Genomic DNA, 14,796 nt, shown 5'->3' on the forward strand with positions numbered 1-14,796 from the left:
CAGAGAATCTTACAGCTTATTTGCTGAGTGGACGTACAAGCTAAATATCTTGATAAATCACTGACTGTTACACAATGTGGTAGGTCGAAGTCAGCAGATTCTACAGTATGTGAGCAAGACTGACTGTGGTAGGTTAGACGTAAACAAGTGAAAGAGGTTCTGCTTCTGTGTGTAACAGTGTGCAGGTTGTGTAGGGCTCTGCAGAAAAGGACCACACAGACCCAAACCGCTGATGATCACAAAGTTTTGACAAGATGTGGATCCACCAACAATAGCTTTTCTATTTCATACAGTACCTTCTCCAAGGAGACCTGCTACTGTGGATCAACACCTGCTTCCTGAATTGTCTTTGCACCAGTTGTCTACGATAACTAATCAGGTATTTATTGTTATACATTGTGTTTGGGCTGAAATTAAATGTGGTAATATTATTGTTATATGTTATATATATTATATGTTATATTTATGTTAGTGTGTGTGTATATATATATATATATACTGTATATACACCCATTTTTTGATAATTTTTTATGCCTTACTATAACATGATGTTTTCTTTTGGTTTTTATCCCTTACCATACTATGACGTATTACACCTTGTTATTCCATTACGTTTATTGTCATTTTGACACCTTGTTATACTATGACGTTTTTTGACGTTTTAATGACTTAATACACTATGATGTTTTCTTTTCGTTTTTTTGCCTTACTATACTATGACGTTTTTTGCCATTTTTATCCCTTACTTTACTATGACGTATTACGCCTTGTTACACTGCAACCTTTTTTTGCCATTTTTATTCCTTACTATACCATGGCGTATTATACCTTGTTATACTATGATGTTTTTTGTCATTTTTACACCTTGTTATACTATGACGTTTTTTGACGTTTTTATGCCTTACCATACTATGACGTTTTACGCCTTGTTATACTCTGACGTTTTTTGAGGTTTTTATGCCTTACTATACTAGTGAAATTTGTTTTTCATTTTTATGCCTTACTATAAATGACAATTTTTTTTTATTTTTTAGCCTTACTATAGTATGATGTTTTTTTTATTTTTGACATTTTCATTCTTTACTATACTATGACGTATTACGCCTTGTTACGCCTTGCTCAAGCTGTAAAGACTGACAGTTACACCTTGAGGTGGACAAGCAGTCCACGCCTTTACTTGAATAGTTTACCAACTTCTTTGTGTAAACGGTGTCACAGCTCTTGTCAATCAGATTTATTTGTCTTTTTAATATTGACAAATATACTATGACGTTTTTTGTCATTTTTACACCTTGTTATACTATGACGTTTTTTGACATTTTTATGTCTTAACATACAATGACGACTTTTTAAATTTTTATGCATTACTATAGTATGATTTTTTTTTTATTTTCGACATTTTCATGCCTTACTATACTATGACAATGTTTGACATTTTTATGCCTTACTTTCATATGACGTCGAATGCCTTTTTATACTATGATGTTTTTGGCCTTTTTTTGCCTTACTATATTATGACTTTTTGTGCCTTACTATACTATGATGCTTTTATGACTTTTTATGCCTTACTATTCTATGACATTTTACGCCATGTTATACTATGATGTTTTTTGACATCGTTAGGTCTAACATTGACAAGTGGTTACATGGTGTAGTGGTTAGGACTCTTGCTTTGCTTTATTATACTATGACGTTTTACGCCTTGTTACACTATGACCTTTTTTGTCATTTTCATGGCTTGTTATACTGTGACTTTTTTTGACGTTTTTATGCCTTCTTATATTATGTCGTTTTTACGACTTTTTATGCCTTACTATACTATGTCATTTTTATGCCTTGCTATACTATGACGTTTTGTATGACTTTTTATGCATTAATATACTATGTCGTTTTTATGACTTTTTATGCCATACTATACTGACATTTGATATCTTACTATACTATGACTTTTTATGTCTTACTATACTATGACTTTTTATGCCTAACTATACTATGACGATTTTATGACTCTTTATGCCATACTATACTATGACTTTTTGTGCCTTGCTATACTATGTCGTTTTTATGACTTTTTATACCATGTTATACTATGTCGTTTTTATGACTTTTTATACCTTACTATACTATGACTTTTTATGCCATACTATACTATGACTTTTTATGTCTTACTATACTATGACTTTTTGTGCCTTACTATACTATGATGTTTTTATGACTTGTTATACCTTACTACACTATGTCGTTTTTATGACTTTTTATGCCCTACTATACTATGACGTTTTCAAGAATTTCCATGCCTTACAATACTATGACTTTTTATGCCATACTATACTATGATGTTTTTATGACTTTTTATGCCTTACTATACAATGACGTTTTTATGACTTTTTATGCCTTAGTATACTATGACGTTTTTATGACTTTTCATGCCTTACTATAATATGACTTTTAATACCTTACTATAGTATGACTTTTTATGCCATACTATACTATGACGATTTTATGACTTTTTATGCAATACTATACTATGTTGTTTTTATGATTTTTTTATGCTCTTGTTTTGCTTTACAATACTATGACGTTTTACGCCTTGTTATACTATAACCTTTTTTGTCATTTTTATGGCTTGTTATACTGTGACTTTTTCTGACGTTTTTATGCCTTCTTATATTATGTCGTTTTTATGACTTTTTATGCCTTACTATACTATGACGTTTTTACGACTTTTTATGCCTTACTATACTATGACGTTTCTATGACTTTTTATGCATTAATATACTATGTTGTTTTTATGACTTTTAATGCAATACTATACTGACTTTTTATATCTTACTATACTATGACTTTTTATGTCTTGCTATACTAGGACTTTTTATGCTATACTATACTATGTCGTTTTTATGACTTTCTATACATTAATATACTATGACTTTTTATACATTACTATACTATGACTTTTTATGCCATACTATACTATGACTTTTTATGTCTTACTATACTATGACTTTTTATGACTTTTCATGCCTTATTATAATGACTTTTTGTGCCTTAATATACTATGAATTTTTATGCCTTACTATACTATGACGTTTTTACGACTTTATATGCCATATTATACAATGATGATTTTATGACTTTTTATGCAATACTATACTATGTCGTTTTTATGACTTTTTATGCCATACTATACTATGACTTTTTATGCCTTACGATACTATGACTTTTTATGCCTTACTATACTATAACGTTTTTATGACTTTTTATACCTTACTATACTATGACTTTTTATGCCTTACTATACTATGACTTTTTATGCCATACTATACTATGACGATTTTATTACTTTTTATACCATAATATACTATGTCGCTTTAATGACTTTTTATACCTTACTATACTATGACTTTTTATGCCTTACTATACTATGACGTTTTTGTGCCTTTCTATAGTATGACTTTTAATGCCTTACTATACTATGATGTTTTTATGCCTTACTATAGTATGACTTTTTATGCCTTTTTATACCTCACTATACTATGACTTTTTATGCCTTACTATATTATGACATATTTATGACTTTTTATGCCATACTATACTATGACTTTTTATGGCTTACTATACGATGATTGTTTATGCCATGCTATACTATGACGTTTTTGTGACATTTTTATGCCATACTATACTATGACTTTTTATGCCTTACGATACTATGACGTTTTACGCCTTGTTATACTATGACGTTTTTTGTCATTTTTATGCCTTGCTATACTATGACTTTTTATGCCTTACTATACTTTGACGTTTTTATGCCTTACTATAGTATGACTTTTTATGCCTTACTATACTATGATGTTTCTATGCCTTACTATAGTATGACTTTTAATGCCTTTTTATACCTTAATATACTATGACTTTTTATGCCTTACTATACTATGACTTTTTATGCCTTAATATACTATGATGTTTTTATGACTTTTCATGCCTTACTATACTATGACTTTTAATGCCTTAATATACTATGATGTTTTTATGACTTTTCATGCCTTACTATAATATGACTTTTTACGCCTTACTATACTATGACTTTTTTGACTTTTTATACCTTACTATATTATCACATTTTCATGACTTTTTATGCCTTACTATACTATGACTTTTAATGCCTTACTATACTGTGTCGTTTTTATGACTTTTTATGCCATACTATACTATGTTGTTTTTATGACTTTTTATACCTTACTATACTATGACTTTTTATACCTTATTATACTATGACGTTTTTATGACTTTTTATGCCTTACTCTAATATGATGTTTTCATGACTTTTCATGCTCACTATACTATGACTTTTTATGCTTTACTATACTATGTCGTTTTTATGACTTTTTAATCCCATGCTGTACTTTGTCGTTTTTATGACTTTTTATGCCTTACTATACTATGACGTTTTTAAGACTTTTTGAGCCTTACTATACTATGTCGTTTTTATGACTTTTTATGCCCTACCATACTATGTAATTTTACGCCATGTTATACTATGATGTTTTTTCACATTGTTAGGCCCCACATTAACAAGTGGTTACATGGTGTAGTGGTTAGAACTCTTGCTTTGCAATGACAGGATTGGGGTTCGAAACCAGGTTCAGTAGCCCTTCTTTGCCTAAACTGTTACTTTTTTTTTTTTTCATTTTTATGGCCTACTATACTATGACAATATTTCACATTTTTATGCCTTACGATACTATGATGTTTTTATGCCTTACTATAGTATGATTTTTTATGCCTTTTTATACCTTAATATAATATGACTTTTTATGCCTTCCTATACTATGACGTTTTTGTAACTTTTTATGCAATACTCTACTATGACGTTTTTATAACTTTTTATACGTTACTATACTATGATCCTTTTATGATGTTTTTATGCCTTACTATACTATGACTTTTTATACCTTACTATACTATGACGTTTTTTTGACTTTTTATGCCTTACTATACTATGACTTTTTATGCCTTACTATACTATAATGTTTTTAAGCCTTACTATAGTATGACTTTTTATACCTTTTTATACCTCACTATACTATGACTTTTTATGCCTTACTATACTATGGCTATACATGCCTTACTATACTATGACATTTTTATGACTTTTTATACCTTACTATACTATGACGTTTTCATGACATTTTCATGCCATACTATACTATGACTTTTTATGGCTTACTATACTATGACTATTCATGCCTTACTATACTATGACATTTTTATGACTTTTTATACCTTACTATACTATGACTTTTTATGCCTTACTATGCTATGATGTTTTTATGCCTTACTATAGTATGACTTTTTATACCTTTTTATACCTCACTATACTATGACTTTTTATGCCTTACTATACTATGGCTATACATGCCTTAATATACTATGACGTTTTTATGATTTTTTATGCCATGCTATACTATGACGTTTTTATGACATTTTCATGCCATACTATACTATGACTTTTTATGGCTTACTATACTATGACTATTCATGCCTTCCTATACTATGTCGTTTTTATGCCATTTTTATCCCATACTATACTATGTCGTTTTTATGACTTTTTATGCCTTACTGTACTATGACCTTTTTATGACTTTTTATGCCTTACTATACTATGTCGTTTTTATGACTTTTCATGCCTTACTATAATATGACTTTTTATGCCTTACTATACTATGTCGTTTTTATGACTTTTTATGCCATACTATACTATGTCGTTTTTATGACTTTTTATGCCCTACCATACTATGTAATTTTACGCCATGTTATACTATGATGTTTTTCGACATTGTTAGGCCTTGCATTAGCAAGTGGTTACATGGTGTAGTGGTTAGGACTCTTGATTTGCAATGACAGGATTGGGGTTCCTATGACTTTTTATGCCTTAATAGACTATGACGTTTTTATGACTTTTCATGCCTTACTATTATATGACTTTTCCTGCCATATTATACTATGACTTTTTATGATTTACTATACTATGACTATTCATGCCTTACTATACTATGACGTTTTTATGACTTTTTATGCCTTACTATACTATGTCATTTTTGTGACTTTTTATGCCATACTATACTATGACGTTTTTTTGACTTTTTATGCCATACTATACTATGACTTTTTATGATTTTTTATGCCATGCCATACTATGACGTTTTTATGACTTTTTATGCCTTTTTATACCTTACTATACTATGACTTTTTATGCTTACTATACTATGACTATTCATGCCTTACTATACTATGACGTTTTTATGACTTTTTATGCCTTACTATAATATGTCGTTTTTATGACTTTTCATGCCTTACTATAATATGACTTTTTATGCCTTACTATACCATGTCGTTTTTATGACTTTTTATGCCCTACCATACTATGTAATTTTACGCCATGTTATACTATGATGTTTTTCGACATTGTTAGGCCTTGCATTAGCAAGTGGTTACATGGTGTAGTGGTCAGGACTCTTGCTTTGCAATGACAGGATTGGGGATCGAATCCAGATTCAGTAGCCCTTCTTTGCCTGAACTGTTACTTTTTTTTTTTTTCATTTTTATGGCCTACTATACTATGACAATATTTCACATTTTTATGCCTTACGATACTATGACGTTTTTATGACTTTTTATGCCTTACTATAGTATGACTTTTTATGCATTTTTATACCTTAATATACTATGACTTTTTATGCCTTAATATACTATGACGTTTTTATGATTTTTTATGCCATGCTATACTATGACGTTTTTATGCCGTTTTTATGCCATTTTTATGCCATACTATACTATGACGTTTTTATGTTTTTTTATGCCATGCTATACTATGACGTTTTTATGACTTTTTATGCCATACTATACTATGACTTTTTATGGCTTACTATACTATGACTATTCATGCCTTACTATAGTATGACGTTTTTATGACTTTTTATGCCTTACTATACTATGTCATTTTTGTGACTTTTTATGCCATACTATACTATGACTTTTTATGGCTTACTATACTATGACTATACATGCCTTACTATACTATGACGGTTTTATGACTTTTTGTGCCTTACTATACTATGTCGTTTTTGTGACTTTTTATGCCATACTATACTATGACGTTTTTACGATTTTTTATGCCATGCTATACTATGACTTTTTATGATTTTTTATGCCATGCTATACTATGACGTTTTTATGACATTTTTATGCCGTACTATACTATGACTTTTTATGCCTTACTATAATATGACTTTTTATGATTTACTATACTATGACTATTCATGCCTTACTATACTATGACGTTTTTATGACTTTTTATGCCTTACTATACTATGTCGTTTTTGTGACTTTTTATGCCATACTATACTATGACGTTTTTATGATTTTTTTATGCCTTGCTATACTATGACGTTTTTATGACATTTTCATGCCATACTATATTATGACTTTTTATGGCTTACTATACTATGACTATTCATGCCTTACTATACTATGTCGTTTTTATGACTTTTTATGCCTTACTGTACTATGACGTTTTTATGACTTTTTATGCCTTACTATAATATGTCGTTTTTATGACTTTTCATGCCTTACTATACTATGACTTTTTATGCCTTACTATACTATGTCGTTTTTATGACTTTTTATGCCATACTATACTATGTCGTTTTTATGACTTTTTATGCCCTACCATACTATGTAATTTTACGCCATGTTATACTATGATGTTTTTCGACATTGTTAGGCCTTGCATTAGCAAGTGGTTACATGGTGTAGTGGTAAGGACTCTTGCTTTGCAATGACAGGATTGGGGTTCGAATCCGGGTTCAGTAGCCCTTCTTTGCCTAAACTGTTACTTTTTTTTTTTTTCATTTTTATGGCCTACTATACTATGATAATATTTCACATTTTTATGCGTTACGATACTATGACGTTTTTATGACATTTTTATGACTTTTTATGCCATACTATACTATGACGTTTTTATGATTTTTTATGCCATGCTATACTATGACGTTTTTATGACTTTTTATGCCATACTATACTATGACTTTTTATGATTTTTTATGCCATGCCATACTATGACGTTTTTATGACATTTTCATGCCATACTATACTATGACTTTTTATGGCTTACTATACTATGACTATTCATGCCTTACTATACTATGACGTTTTTATGACTTTTTATGCCTTACTATAATATGTCGTTTTTATGACTTTTCATGCCTTACTATAATATGACTTTTTATGCCTTACTATACCATGTCGTTTTTATGACTTTTTATGCCCTACCATACTATGTAATTTTACGCCATGTTATACTATGATGTTTTTCGACATTGTTAGGCCTTGCATTAGCAAGTGGTTACATGGTGTAGTGGTCAGGACTCTTGCTTTGCAATGACAGGATTGGGGATCGAATCCAGATTCAGTAGCCCTTCTTTGCCTGAACTGTTACTTTTTTTTTTTTTCATTTTTATGGCCTACTATACTATGACAATATTTCACATTTTTATGCCTTACGATACTATGATGTTTTTAGGCCTTACTATAGTATGACTTTTTATGCATTTTTATACCTTAATATACTATGACTTTTTATGCCTTAATATACTATGACGTTTTTATGATTTTTTATGCCATGCTATACTATGACGTTTTCATGCCATTTTTATGCCAAACTATACTATGACTTTTTATGATTTTTTATGCCATACTATACTATGACGTTTTTATGATTTTTCATGCCATGCTATACTATGACGTTTTTATGACTTTTTATGCCATACTATACTGTGACTTTTTATGGCTTACTATACTATGACTATACATGCCTTACTATACTATGACGGTTTCATGACTTTTTGTGCCTTACTATACTATGTCGTTTTTGTGACTTTTTATGCCATACTATACCATGACGTTTTTACGATTTTTTATGCCATGCTATACTATGACGTTTTTTTGACTTTTTATGCCATACTATACTATGACTTTTTATGATTTTTTATGCCATGCTATACTATGACGTTTTTATGACATTTTTATGCCATACTATACTATGACTTTTTATGGCTTACTATACTATGACTATTCATGCCTTACTATACTAAGACGTTTTTATGACTTTTTATGCCTTACTATACTATGTCATTTTTGTGACTTTTTATGCCATATTATACTATGTCGTTTTTATGATTTTTTTATGCCTTGCTATACTATGACGTTTTTATGACATTTTCATGCCATACTATATTATGACTTTTTATGGCTTACTATACTATGACTATTCATGCCTTACTATACTATGTCGTTTTTATGACTTTTTATGCCTTACTGTACTATGACGTTTTTATGACTTTTTATGCCTTACTATAATATGTCGTTTTTATGACTTTTCATGCCTTACTATAATATGACTTTTTATGCCTTACTATACTATGTCGTTTTTATGACTTTTTATGCCCTACCATACTATGTAATTTTACGCCATGTTATACTATGATGTTTTTCCACATTGTTAGGCCTTGCATTAGCAAGTGGTTATATGGTGTAGTGGTTAGGACTCTTGCTTTGCAATGACAGGATTGGAGTTCGAATCCGGGCTCGGTAGCCCTTCCTTGCCTAAACTGTTACTTTTTTTTTTTTTTCATTTTTATGGCCTACTATACTATGACAATATTTCACATTTTTATGCCTTACGATACTATGATGTTTTTAGGCCTTACTATAGTATGACTTTTTATGCATTTTTATACCTTAATATACTATGACTTTTTATGCCTTAATATACTATGACGTTTTTATGATTTTTTATGCCATGCTATACTATGACGTTTTCATGCCATTTTTATGCCATACTATACTATGACGTTTTTATGATTTTTCATGCCATGCTATACTATGACGTTTTTATGACTTTTTATGCCATACTATACTATGACTTTTTATGGCTATTCATGCCTTACTATAGTATGACGTTTTTATGACTTTTTATGCCTTACTATACTATGTCATTTTTGTGACTTTTTATGCCATACTATACTATGACTTTTTATGGCTTACTATACTATGACTATACATGCCTTACTATACTATGACGGTTTTATGACTTTTTGTGCCTTACTATACTATGTCGTTTTTGTGACTTTTTATGCCATACTATATTATGACGTTTTTACGATTTTTTATGCCATGCTATATTATGACGTTTTTTTGACTTTTTATGCCATACTATACTATGACTTTTTATGATTTTTTATGCCATGCTATACTAAGACGTTTTTATGACATTTTTATGCCATACTATACTATGACTTTTTATGGCTTACTATACTATGACTATTCATGCCTTACTATACTATGACGTTTTTATGACTTTTTATGCCTTACTATACTATGTCGTTTTTGTGACTTTTTATGCCATTCTATACTATGACGTTTTTATGATTTTTTTATGCCTTGCTATACTATGACGTTTTTATGACATTTTCATGCCATACTATATTATGACTTTTTATGGCTTACTATACTATGACTATTCATGCCTTACTATACTATGTCGTTTTTATGACTTTTTATGCCTTACTGTACTATGACGTTTTTATGACTTTTTATGCCTTACTATAATATGTCGTTTTTATGACTTTTCATGCCTTACTATAATATGATTTTTTATGCCTTACTATACTATGTCGTTTTTATGACTTTTTATGCCATACTATACTATGTCGTTTTTATGACTTTTTATGCCCTACCATACTATGTAATTTTACGCCATGTTATACTATGATGTTTTTCGACATTGTTAGGCCTTGCATTAGCAAGTGGTTACATGGTGTAGTGGTAAGGACTCTTGCTTTGCAATGACAGGATTGGGGTTCGAATCCGGGTTCAGTAGCCCTTCTTTGCCTAAACTGTTACTTTTTTTTTTTTTCATTTTTATGGCCTACTATACTATGATAATATTTCACATTTTTATGCGTTACGATACTATGACGTTTTTATGCCATTTTTATGCCATACTATACTATGACGTTTTTATGATTTTTTATGCCATGCTATACTATGACGTTTTTATGACTTTTTATGCCATACTATACTATGACTTTTTATGGCTTACTATACTATGACTATTCATGCCTTACTATAGTATGACTCTCTTATGACTTTTTATGCCTTACTATACTATGTCATTTTTGTGACTTTTTATGCCATACTATACTATGAAGTTTTTTTGACTTTTTATGTCATACTATACTATGACTTTTTATGGCTTACTATACTATGACTATACATGCCTTACTATACTATGACGTTTTTATGACTTTTTATGCCTTACTATACTATGTCGTTTTTGTGACTTTTTATGCCATACTATACTATGACGTTTTTATGACTTTTTATGCCATGCTATACTATGACGTTTTTTTGACTTTTTATGCCATGCTATACTATGACTTTTTATGATTTTTTATGCCATGCTATACTATGACGTTTTTATGACATTTTCATGCCATACTATATTATGACTTTTTATGGCTTACTATACTATGACTATTCATGCCTTACTATACTATGTCGTTTTTATGACTTTTTATCCCTTACTGTACTATGACGTTTTTATGACTTTTTATGCCTTACTATAATATGTCGTTTTTATGACTTTTCATGCCTTACTATACTATGACTTTTTATGCCTTACTATACTATGTCGTTTTTATGACTTTTTATGCCATACTATACTATGTCGTTTTTATGACTTTTTATGCCCTACCATACTATGTAATTTTACTCCATGTTATACTATGATGTTTTTCGACATTGTTAGGCCTTGCATTAGCAAGTGGTTACATGGTGTAGTGGTAAGGACTCTTGCTTTGCAATGACAGGATTGGGGTTCGAGTCCGGGTTCAATAGCCCTTCTTTGCCTAAACTGTTACTTTTTTTTTTTTTCATTTTTATGGCCTACTATACTATGACAATATTTCACATTTTTATGCCTTACGATACTATGATGTTTTTAGGCCTTACTATAGTATGACTTTTTATGCATTTTTATACCTTAATATACTATGACTTTTTATGCCTTAATATACTATGACGTTTTTATGATTTTTTATGCCATGCTATACTATGACGTTTTCATGCCATTTTTATGCCATACTATACTATGACGTTTTTATGATTTTTCATGCCATGCTATACTATGACGTTTTTATGACTTTTTATGCCTTACTATACTATGACTTTTTATGGCTGACTATACTATGACTATTCATGCCTTACTATACTATGACGTTTTTATGACTTTTTATGCCTTACTATACTATGTCGTTTTTGTGACTTTTTATGCCATACTATAGTATGACGTTTTTATGATTTTTTATGCCATGCTATACTCTGACGTTTTTTTGACTTTTTATGCCATACTATACTATGACTTTTTATGATTTTTTATGCCATACTATACTATGACGTTTTTATGATTTTTCATGCCATGCTATACTATCACGTTTTTATGACTTTTTATGCCATACTATACTATGACTTTTTATGGCTTACTATACTATGACTATTCATGCCTTACTATAGTATGACGTTTTTATGACTTTTTATGCCTTACTATACTATGTCATTTTTGTGACTTTTTATGCCATACTATACTATGACTTTTTATGGCTTACTATACTATGACTATACATGCCTTACTATACTATGACGGTTTCATGACTTTTTGTGCCTTACTATACTATGTCGTTTTTGTGACTTTTTATGCCATACTATACTATGACGTTTTTACGATTTTTTATGCCATGCCATACTATGACGTTTTTTTGACTTTTTATGCCATACTATACTATGACTTTTTATGATTTTTTATGCCATGCTATACTATGACGTTTTTATGACATTTTTATGCCATACTATACTATGACTTTTTATGGCTTACTATACTATGACTATTCATGCCTTACTATACTAAGACGTTTTTATGACTTTTTATGCCTTACTATACTATGTCATTTTTGTGACTTTTTATGCCATATTATACTATGTCGTTTTTATGATTTTTTTATGCCTTGCTATACTATGACGTTTTTATGACACTTTCATGCCATACTATATTATGACTTTTTATGGCTTACTATACTATGACTATTCATGCCTTACTATACTATGTCGTTTTTATGACTTTTTATGCCTTACTGTACTATGACGTTTTTATGACTTTTTATGCCTTACTATAATATGTCGTTTTTATGACTTTTCATGCCTTACTATAATATGACTTTTTATGCCTTACTATACTATGTCGTTTTTATGACTTTTTATGCCCTACCATACTATGTAATTTTACTCCATGTTATACTATGATGTTTTTCCACATTGTTAGGCCTTGCATTAGCAAGTGGTTATATGGTGTAGTGGTTAGGACTCTTGCTTTGCAATGACAGGATTGGAGTTCGAATCCGGGCTCGGTAGCCCTTCCTTGCCTAAACTGTTACTTTTTTTTTTTTTCATTTTTATGGCCTACTATACTATGACAATATTTCACATTTTTATGCCTTACGATACTATGATGTTTTTAGGCCTTACTATAGTATGACTTTTTATGCATTTTTATACCTTAATATACTATGACTTTTTATGCCTTAATATACTATGACGTTTTTATGATTTTTTATGCCTTACTATACTATGACTTTTTATGCCATGCTATACTATGACGTTTTCATGCCATTTTTATGCCATACTATACTATGACGTTTTTATGATTTTTCATGCCATGCTATACTATGACGTTTTTATGACTTTTTATGCCTTACTATACTATGACTTTTTATGGCTGACTATACTATGACTATTCATGCCTTACTATACTATGACGTTTTTATGACTTTTTATGCCTTACTATACTATGTCGTTTTTGTGACTTTTTATGCCATACTATAGTATGACGTTTTTATGATTTTTTATGCCATGCTATACTCTGACGTTTTTTTGACTTTTTATGCCATACTATACTATGACTTTTTATGATTTTTTATGCCATGCTATACTATGACGTTTTTATGACATTTTCATGCCATACTATATTATGACTTTTTATGCCATGCTATACTATGACGTTTTTATGACTTTTCATGCCTTACTATACTATGTCGTTTTTATGACTTTTTATCCCTTACTGTACTATGACGTTTTTATGACTTTTTATGCCTTACTATAATATGTCGTTTTTATGACTTTTCATGCCTTACTATAATATGACTTTTTATGCCTTACTATACTATGTCGTTTTTATGACTTTTTATGCCATACTATACTATGTCGTTTTTATGACTTTTTATGCCCTACCATACTATGTAATTTTACTCCATGTTATACTATGATGTTTTTCGACATTGTTAGGCCTTGCATTAGCAAGTGGTTACATGGTGTAGTGGTAAGGACTCTTGCTTTGCAATGACAGGATTGGGGTTCGAGTCCGGGTTCAATAGCCCTTCTTTGCCTAAACTGTTACTTTTTTTTTTTTTTCATTTTTATGGCCTACTATACTATGACAATATTTCACATTTTTATGCCTTACGATACTATGATGTTTTTAGGCCTTACTATAGTATGACTTTTTATGCATTTTTATACCTTAATATACTATGACTTTTTATGCCTTAATATACTATGACGTTTTTATGATTTTTTATGCCATGCTATACTATGACGTTTTCATGCCATTTTTATGCCATACTA

This window comes from Seriola aureovittata, chromosome 9 (assembly GCF_021018895.1).
Source record: "Seriola aureovittata isolate HTS-2021-v1 ecotype China chromosome 9, ASM2101889v1, whole genome shotgun sequence".
NCBI lineage: Eukaryota > Metazoa > Chordata > Actinopteri > Carangiformes > Carangidae > Seriola > Seriola aureovittata.